Below are 9,601 nucleotides of genomic sequence, written 5' to 3' on the forward strand. Positions count from 1 at the left end.
TGAAACCCATTACAGAGAACTCCAACATACTCCAACTTCAAGATTCACAGATCCCCCAATTTTAACATTTTGCCACCTTTGCCATATCATCCTATCTATCTATCTATCTATCTATCTATCTATCTATCTATCTATCTATCTATCTGTCATCTATCTATCTATACATCTAATTTTCTGACCATTCAACAGCAGGTTGCACACATCATACCCTTTAACAGACAATATTTCCATGTACATATCCTATGAACAAAGATATTCACTTGTGTAGCTACCTCAAGTGCAGTGATCAAGTTCAAGAAATTTAACATTACTATAAAGCTTACATTCTATATTCCAATTTTTTCTTATTTCCCAATAATGTTCTTTTGACCCTTTTCTACCATTCTTGGATCCCATCCAGTATCATGTGTTTTTCCTTCAATTACTGTTTTGAGATATAATCATCCAAAGTGTACGATCAGTGGTTCACAGTATCATCACAAAGCCGTGCATTCGTCATTACAATAGATTTTTGAAAATATTCATTACTCCAAAAACAATAAAATAAGAATAAGAATAAAAATGAAAATAAAAACACCCAAAATACCCCATCCCTCCCACCCTCCCATTATTTCTTTTTTGGTCTTTTTTTTTTCTTACTCATCTGTCCACACACTAGGCAATGGACGTATCAGCCACAAGGTTTTCACACCCACACACTCACACCTTAAAAGCTCTATAGTTATTCAGTCATCTTGAAGAATCAAGGCTATTAGATTACAGTTCAGCAGTTAAAGGTATTTCCCTCTAGCTACTCCAATACACCAAAAATTGAAAAGGGATATCTATATTCTGCATAAGAATAACCTTCATAATAACCTTTCAACTTTATTTGAAACCTCTCAGCCCCTGAAACTTTATTTTGTTCGATTTAACTTCCCCCTTTTGGCCAAGAAGTCTTTCTCACTTCCATGGTGCCAGGGCAGGCTCATCCCCAGGAGTCCCGTCCCACATTGCCAGGGAGGTTTGCACCCCTGAGAGACATGTCCCATGTAAGCGGCGGACATTTCCATCATTTCCAAATAGGAACCCTATACATTTTAGTCCTTAATTTCCCACTCCCATCTCCACACTATCCTCTGGTAACCTGTATTCTAAATTCTGACTCTATGAGTTTGTTTATTCTAATTGTTTCAAAACAGTAAGATCATATAATATTTGTACTTTTATGTTTGGCTTATTTCACTCAATATGATGTCTTCAAAGTTCATCCATGTTGTCTCATGTATCATATCTTCATTCTTTTTTAGTGTTGAATACATATCACATTTTGTTTATCCATTCATTGGTTGATGGACCCTTGGGTTACTTCCATCTTTTGGCCATTGTGAGTAGTGATGCTATGAACATTGGTTTGAAAATATCTATTTGAGTCCCTGCTGTCAATTCTTTTGGGTGTGTACCCTGTAACGGCATTGCCAGGCCATGTGATAGTTCTATCCTTAGCTTCCTGGGGGACTGCCATACTGCCTTCCACAGTAGCTGCACCATTTTACGTTCCCACCAGCAATGAATGAATATTCCTATTTCTCCACATCCTTTCCAACACTTGTAATTTTCCATTTTTAAAAATACCCACTGTTTTAATGGGTATGTGTTTGTGATTTGCATTTCCCTGATGGCTAATGATGTTGAGCATCTTTTCATGTGCTTTTTGGCCATTTGTGTTTCTTCTTTGGAGAGAAGTCTATTCAAGTCTTTTGTCCATTTTTAAATCATTTTGTTTTTGAGTTGAAGGATTTCTTTCTATATTCTGGATATTAATCCTTTATCGGATAAGGCATTTCCAAATATTTTCTCCCATTGTATAGGCTGTCATTTTACTTTCATTTTAAAGTCCTTTGAGGAATAAAAGGTTTTAATTTTCATTTTTTTTCCCAGTAGTGTGTGGCAGCATGATGGCAGTGCATCTTTCCAAGAAGAGGAAGTTTGCTCGTGGCTTCTTCAGAGCTGAACTGTGTGAATTTCTCACTCAGAGGCTACCTGAAGATGGATACTCTGGAGCTGAGGTTTGAGTTACACCAAGCAGGACAGAAATCATTATTCTGGCCACCAGGATACAGAATGTTCTCAGCGAGAAAAGCAAGCAGATCTGAGAATTGACTGCTGTGGTTCAGAAGAGGTTTCACTTCCTTGAGGGCAGTGTAGCGCCTTATGCTGAGAAGGTAGCCATTTCCCAGGCACAGTCTCTGCAGTGCCAGCTCCTAGGAGGACTTGCTGGGCAGAGGACCTGCTATGCATGCTGCATTCATCACAGGGTGGGACGAAGGGCTATGAGGTCCTGGAGTCTTGGAAACCCCAAGTACAGAGGGCTTAATCCATGAAGTTTGTGGGCAGCCTAATGATCCTCAGCGGGGACCCCATAACCACCATGTTGAAACCACCATGCCCCACGTGCTGTTCAGAGAGGGTGTGCTGAGCATCAAAGTGAAGCTCATGCTGCCCTGGGAACCCAGCGGTAAGACTGGTTCTAAGAAGCCCCTGACTGACCATGTGAGCATTGTGGAACCCAAAGATGAGCCCCGGCCCACCATTCCCATCACAGAGCAGATGGATGGGAAGCCAGAGCCACCTGCCATGTCCCCACCAGTTCCTACTGTGTAAGAGTGTTTCCATGGCAGCTGAGTCTGGAGCCTGGATGTGGCTTTATAAAAACCTTTAATAAAACTTTTTGAAAAGGCACATGGCCTGACTTGTCTGTATTCCAGTGTCCAGACTGTGGGTCATATTGTCCCATGGGAGCACTGATGCTTGTCTTTACTTGATTGTACTTAGGGTCATCTGGACTGAGATGTTTCTGTGCATTCTCTAAAGCCTTCAGTTGCAGAGCTAATCAGAGAAATTGCTGAGGCAGTAAATTTGGTGTCAATGAATTTTGATCGCTAGGAGGGCAGTACCTTGATTAACTGAGGTATTGTTCAAGGTTATAGGAACAGAAGTGGGATATCCATACAGACACAAATATGTATTTATTGTTTTTAAATTGTAACTCTCCATTGCCCCTCACCATGGGCCCCTGGCAACCTCTAATCAACTTTCTGTCTACGATTTTTCCTATTCTGGATATTTCATATAAGTGGAATCATAATATTTGTCCATTTGTGTCCGGCTTATTTCATGCACCATGAAGTCTTCAAGCTTTCATCCATGTTGTAGCATGTACCAGAACTTTGTTTCTTTTTACAGTGAATAATATTCCATTTATATATGTATCACATTTTATTAATTCATTCATCTGTTGGTAGACACTTAGGCTGTTTTTACCTTATGGGTATTGTAAATAATGCTATGAATATTGGTATACAAGTGAGATCTTCTTAGGATGACTTGTGATGAATAAGGAAATAGGTATTGCATAGAGGAAATAATTATACTGGCCATCATAATTTGGATAGAATTATATTCTAGGTATTGTGTATTACATACATTCTCTTGTAATCCTCAACATCTCTAAAATATTTATTTTATATTTTATTTTACTGAAGTATAAAAACATTTTTAAAAGTGTAAAGGGCATTTATGTTGTCAAAAAGAAGGTTTTTTATTTTGATGAGGTTCCATTTATCTATTTTTTCTTTTGTTGCTTGTGCTTTGGTGTAAAGTGTAAGAAACCATTGCCTAACACAGGATCCTGAATATGCTTCCCTATGTGTTTTTCTAGAATTGGATAGTTCTGGGCTTTTTTAAGCTCTATTATCCATTTTGGGTTAGTTTATTTATATGGTGTGAGGTACAGGTCCTTCTTATTTTCATTGAAAATGGAGATCCAGTTTTCCCAGGACCATCTGTTGAAGAGATTATTCTTAAAAAATTGAGTGGTCTTTGCCACTGTGCTGGATGAAAATATTACGTACTCCAGATAAGCCATGTTTTAATCCTGATACAATCTTGTGGGGGCAGCCATTTCTTTTAATCCTGATTCAATATTGCAGGTGGATTACCATCTATTTTCAACACCCTGCAATATTGACATTCCTTTGTTCTTCCTCATGCAAAAACATTCTTTAATTTGTACATTTAGTCACTATCATTGTACACTCTAGGCATTCCTAGATTATACCATCTCAGTCTTTATTATCTATCTTTTGATTAGATTATCTTCACAGAGGTGGCACACCCAGTTGTGAGTGTGACCTTTTGATTAGATGGAGATGTGACTCCACCCATTCCAGGTAGGTCTTAATTTGTTTACTGGATTCCTTTTAATTAGGAAACATTTGGGGGATAGCAGAGTTGACACAGATGCTGACACTTGGAGAACAGAGATATAGATGTTTGGAGATGCTTGGAGCCCAGCAGACATTACCCTGTGGCTTCCCATGAAATGTTCAGCAAGTCAGAACCTGGAGAGAACCAAGAGAAGCCAAGAGATGAAAGCCAGCCCCAGAGAAGCAAAGTGAGAAACCCCCACAGGAATGGAGGCTGAGAGCAATGGAGCCCAGGAGCAAGGACCAGCAGATGCCAGCCACATGCCTTCCCAGCTGACAGAGGTGTTCCAGACTCATTGGCCTTTCTTGAATTAAGGTATCTTTTTATGGATGCCATAGTTTGGATGTTTTTATAGGCTTAGAACTTAAAATTTGTAACTTATTTAATTCCCTTTTTAAAAGACATTCAATTTCTGGTATATTGCATTCCAGCAACTTAACAAACTAATACAGCCACCTTATCAAAAATCTGTTGGCCATAAATGTGAGGATTGATTTCTGAGTTCTTAATTCTATTCCATTGTTCTATATGTCTGTCCTTGTGCCAGTACCATGCTGTTTTGATTACTGTGGCTTTGCAATAAATTTTAAGATTGGGATGTGTGAGTCCTCCAACTTAATTTTTCTTTTTCGAGGTGGCTTTCATTATTCAAGGTCACTTACCCTTCCACGTAAATTTGATTACCATTTCTGCAAAGAAGGTGTTTGGAATTTTGATTGAGATTGCGATGAGATTACTTTGGGTAGGATTGACATCTTAACACTATTTAGTCTTCCAATCCATGAACAAAGAATGTCCTTCCATTTATTTAAGTTGTCTTTGATTTCTTTTCGCAGTGTTTGTAGTTTTCTGTGCACAAGTCCTTTACATTCTTGGCTAAATTTATTCTTAGATATTTGATTCTTTTAGTTGCTATTGTGGATGGAATTTTTTTCTTGATTTCTTCTTCTGGTTGTCCATTCTAGAAACATTACTGACATTTCGGTGTTCATGGTGTACCCTGCCACTTTGCTGTGTTTATTCATTATCTATAGGCACTTTGTTGTGGACTTTTCATGATTTTCTATATATGAGATCATATCATCTGCAAATAGCAAAAGTTTTTCTTTTTCTTTTCCAATTTGGATGCCTTTTATTTCTTTTTCTTGCTTAATTGCTCTGGCTACAACTTCCAGTACAATGTTGAATAACAGTGGTGACAGTGGTCATCCTTGTCTTGTTCATGATCTCAGAGGGAAAGCTTTCAGTCTATCACCATTAAGTAGAATGTTATTTGTGTGTGTGGGGGGGTGTTCGTATATACCTGTTATCATGTTCAGGTAGTTTCCGTCTATTTCTAGTGTTCTGTGATTTTTAATCAAGAAAGTGTGCTGTATTTCTTCACATGCCTTTTCTGCATCAATTGAGATGCTTATGTGTTTTTTCCTTCATTCCTTTATGTGATGTATTACATTAATTGATTTTCTTATGTTGAACCAACCTTGAATAGCAGAGATAAATCCCACTTGATTAAGGTGTATAATTCTTTTAATATGATGTAGAATTTGGCTTGCCAGTATTTTGTTGAGGATTTTTGCATCTGTGTTCATAAGTGATATTGGTCAGCAGTTTTCTTTTTTTGTGGTAACTTTGGCTTTGATATAAAGGTGATGTTTGCCTCATAGAATGAGTTAGGGAGTGTTCCCTTCTCTTCAATTTTTTTGGAAGAGTTTGGACAGAATTGGTGTTACATCTTCCTGGAATGTTTAGTAGAATTCCCCCATGAAGCCATCTTGTCCAGGGCTTTTCTTCATTGGGAGGTTTTTGGTGACTGATTTTATTTCTTTATTAATAATTGGTTCATTGAGATCTCCTATTTCTTCCTGACCCAAAATAGGTAGTTTGTGTATTTTTTGGAATTTGTCCATTTCATCTAATTTATTGACATATAGTTGCTGATAGTATCCTCTTTAATCCTTCTTATTTCATCAGAATCAGTAGCAATGTCCCTCTTGTCATTTCTGATTTTCGTTATTGGTCTAGCTTTTTCTTTTCTTTGTCAGTCTAGCTAGCTAAAGATTTGTCATTTTTTATCCATCTTTTCAAAGAACCAAGTTTGGTTTGTTGATTCTATTATTTTTTGTTTTGTTTTCTATCTCATTATCTATGCTTTAATCTTTGTTATTTCCTTCTTTTTGTTCACTTGGGTTTATTTTGCTCTTCTTTTTCTAGTTCTTCTAATTGTGAGGTTAGGTTTCTCATTTGATAGCTTTCACCTTTTTTTAATGTAAGTGTTTAGATATAAATTTCCCTGTCAGCACTTTCTTTGCTGCCTTCCAAAAGTTTTGGTATGTTTTTATTTTCATTTTCATTTGCCTCGAGATAGTTCCTAATTTCACTTCTGATTTCCTCTACAAACCATGGGTTGTTTAAGAGTATGTTGTTTAATTTCTACATATTTGTGAATTTTCCATTTCTCCCTTTGTTGTTGATTTCTAGCTTCATTCTATTGTGGTCAGAGAATGTACATTGTATGATTTCAATATTTCATATTTACTGAGACTTGTTTTGTGACACAACATATGGTCTATCCTGGAGAAGGATACATATGTACTCAAGAAGAATATCTATTCTGTTTTTGTTGGGTGAAGTGTTCTTTATATGTCTGTTAGGTCTCCTTGGTTTAGTGTATCGTTCAAATTCTGTATTTCCTTAATGATCTTCTGACTAGACGTTCTATCCATTATTGAGAGTGATATGTTAAAGTCTCCTATTATTAATGTAGATTCATCAATTTCTCCCTTCAAATCTGTCAGTATTTGCTTCATATATTTTGTAGCTTTGCTGCAGGTGCATATATATTTATAGCTATTGCATCTTCCTGTTGAACTGTTCACTTTATCGGTATATAATGTCTGTCCTTTTCCCTCCTGTTTTTGACTAAAAGTCTATTTTATCCTAAGTTAATATAGACATCTTAGCTCTCTTTTGATTATTACTTGCATTGTAAATATTTTCCCATCCCTCCACTCTCAACCTACTTGTATTTTTTCATTAAAGATGAGTTTCTTGAAGACAGCTTATTATTGGGTAATGCTTTTATATCCATTCTGCCAATTTCAGCCTTTTGACTGAAAAGTTTAATCCCTTTACATTTTAACTAACTATTGTTAACACCTAACTTTTTTTGCCATTTTGCTATTTGGCCTTTCTAAGTCATACCCTTTTTGTCCCTCACTTCATTAAATCTGAATTTTCTATTTATTTGCTTTTTTGTGTGTGTTACCATATTGAGTGCCTTTTCACTTCTATCTGGATATATTTCTCATCTATTTTCTTTGTGGTTACCATGAGTTTAAAATTTGACATCATAGATATATAAAATTCATATTTGATTTTTATATCAACTTAACTTAAATAACATACATATATACTTTTTCTATTACTCTCTGTTCCCCCACCATTCTTTTGTACTTGTTCTCAATTATATCTTTGTTCATTGTATATCTCCAAACCAAGATTTATCATTATTTTTTGTGTATTTGCATTTTAGCACCTGTAGCAAGTATGAAGTGGAGTTACATACCACACAATAAAATACAATAATACTGACATTTATAATTATCCAAAATGTTTACTTTTACCACAGATCTTTATTTCTTTTTTTAAAAAATATGTTTTCTCGAGGAATATCCACACATGTGCAATACAACCATATTATACATTCAATGGCTCGCAATATCTTCACATAGTTGTGTATTCTTCATCATGAGCATTTTTATAACATTTGCATCACTCCAGAAAAAGAAAAAAAAAAGAACTCATACATCTCATATCCCTTACCCTTTCCTCTCATTGGCCGAATGTAGCCGTTTAGTTAACTACCCTCCACAGCCCTGAGGAAGCACTTTTAATTTGCACTGCCTCTCCCTCTGTCTGGGGATAGTTGAAACAATGGCTGCCCTCAGAGCTAGGAATCAGTGATCCAAGTTTGCTTATCAAAAGCCATGATCAGGGATCAGTGGTGCCCACCCCCATTTTCGGGGAAGAGGATTTAAGTCCCTTTCTGTTACCAGCAGCTAGCTAGGGACTGGACCCACAGTGGCTTGCTGAAAGAATGGGGAATGGGTGCTGGGTAGCCACTGTATGGGGAGAGCAACTTACTGTCCTTTACCATAATTTTTCAGCCTCTTCTTCCTGCTCTTCCTCAGATACTGTACAGTGTTCTTCTGGCCTGTGGAATTTCAAAACGTTGTTTCAGACAGTTCCTGCCTGCTCAATAGTTGTTTTTGTGGGAGACTGAGTCCTGGAACTCCCTACTCTGCCATCTTTCCTTGAATTGTGGCCAATCCTACAATATTAAATGGCTATTTCCTTGGTTCAGCATTTACCTGTTACTGAAATCCTTTGGCTGTTTTCTGTAGCTTTTAGAAAGGTGTTTCTCCAGGCACTAGAATAACTTTCCAGAAACCTACAACCTCCAGATGGGTGCCTAGTCTATATAAGTCCTGAAACCTAGCCCAGCCTCTCCAGAACATCAGATAGTTCCATCTCCCTACCCCATATTAGTGACAGACCCTTACAATATCAAAAATTTACAATTTCTGTAGCCCAAAAAAATCCACTGAGAGGTATGGAAAGACCAAAGGTGATGGTGGGGTTATACATAAAACACTGGACTTAACAAATGAATATGAATGCTGAATCATTAAATTGACATCTCCTTTAGTCTCCAATATTTTAGAGCAGCTAGAAGTAAAAACCCAAAATTGTGAAATTGTAACCCATGACAAAATCTGAAATCTGTTCTACAACTAATTGTGGTGCTGCGCTTGGAAATTTATAGCTTTTTTGTATATATGTTAATGTTCACAAAAAAAAGAAAGAAAGAAAAAAAAGTTGATTGTGATGATAAAAAAAGTATTAAAGCCCGCTAACCTCCTATATTCTGGAGCAGCTAGAAGGAAAAATCTGAGAGGATCTCAAACTCTGGGCTCTGTCCTGTAACCACGTGTTGAAGAGTGCTTTGAACACTATTGCTTTTTCATTTCTTTGCCTTGTATATATATTCTACTATACGATAGAAAGGTGTTTCTTCCAGTTCTTGGTCCCCTTTCAGAGCTTCTGAAGGGAAACAGATCCCTGAACCATCCCACTCCCCCAACTTGATTGGGGCAGGCTGCTTTGATTTTAATAAAGAATCATACTCTACTTTTCAAGGTTCTAATCAAGCTTGATATTTTCCACCTAAAATTATGAAAACAAACCACCATCTGCATTAAGACTTTAGATAATTATTCATTTTGTGGTCATAAATTTATAGTTTGGGTACCATTCTGGTTTATAGCGGTTAGGCATATTTGGTTGCTACTTT

At 36.8% G+C, this 9,601-nt stretch overlaps 1 pseudogene across 1 annotated transcript in view; it reads left to right on the forward strand.

Moving 5' to 3' along the window:
• The window catches only part of LOC143669828 (small ribosomal subunit protein uS3 pseudogene), a 46,088-nt pseudogene extending 43,367 nt beyond the window's left edge, over positions 1-2,721 (forward strand). The window contains exon 4 of the transcript XR_013169081.1: positions 1,921-2,721. The product of XR_013169081.1 is annotated as a small ribosomal subunit protein uS3 pseudogene (transcript). The remainder of the gene's footprint in view (positions 1-1,920) is intronic.
• Positions 2,722-9,601: the final 6,880 nt, after the last annotated feature.

This window comes from Tamandua tetradactyla, chromosome 26 (genome assembly GCF_023851605.1).
Source record: "Tamandua tetradactyla isolate mTamTet1 chromosome 26, mTamTet1.pri, whole genome shotgun sequence".
NCBI classification, from domain to species: Eukaryota; Metazoa; Chordata; class Mammalia; order Pilosa; family Myrmecophagidae; genus Tamandua; species Tamandua tetradactyla.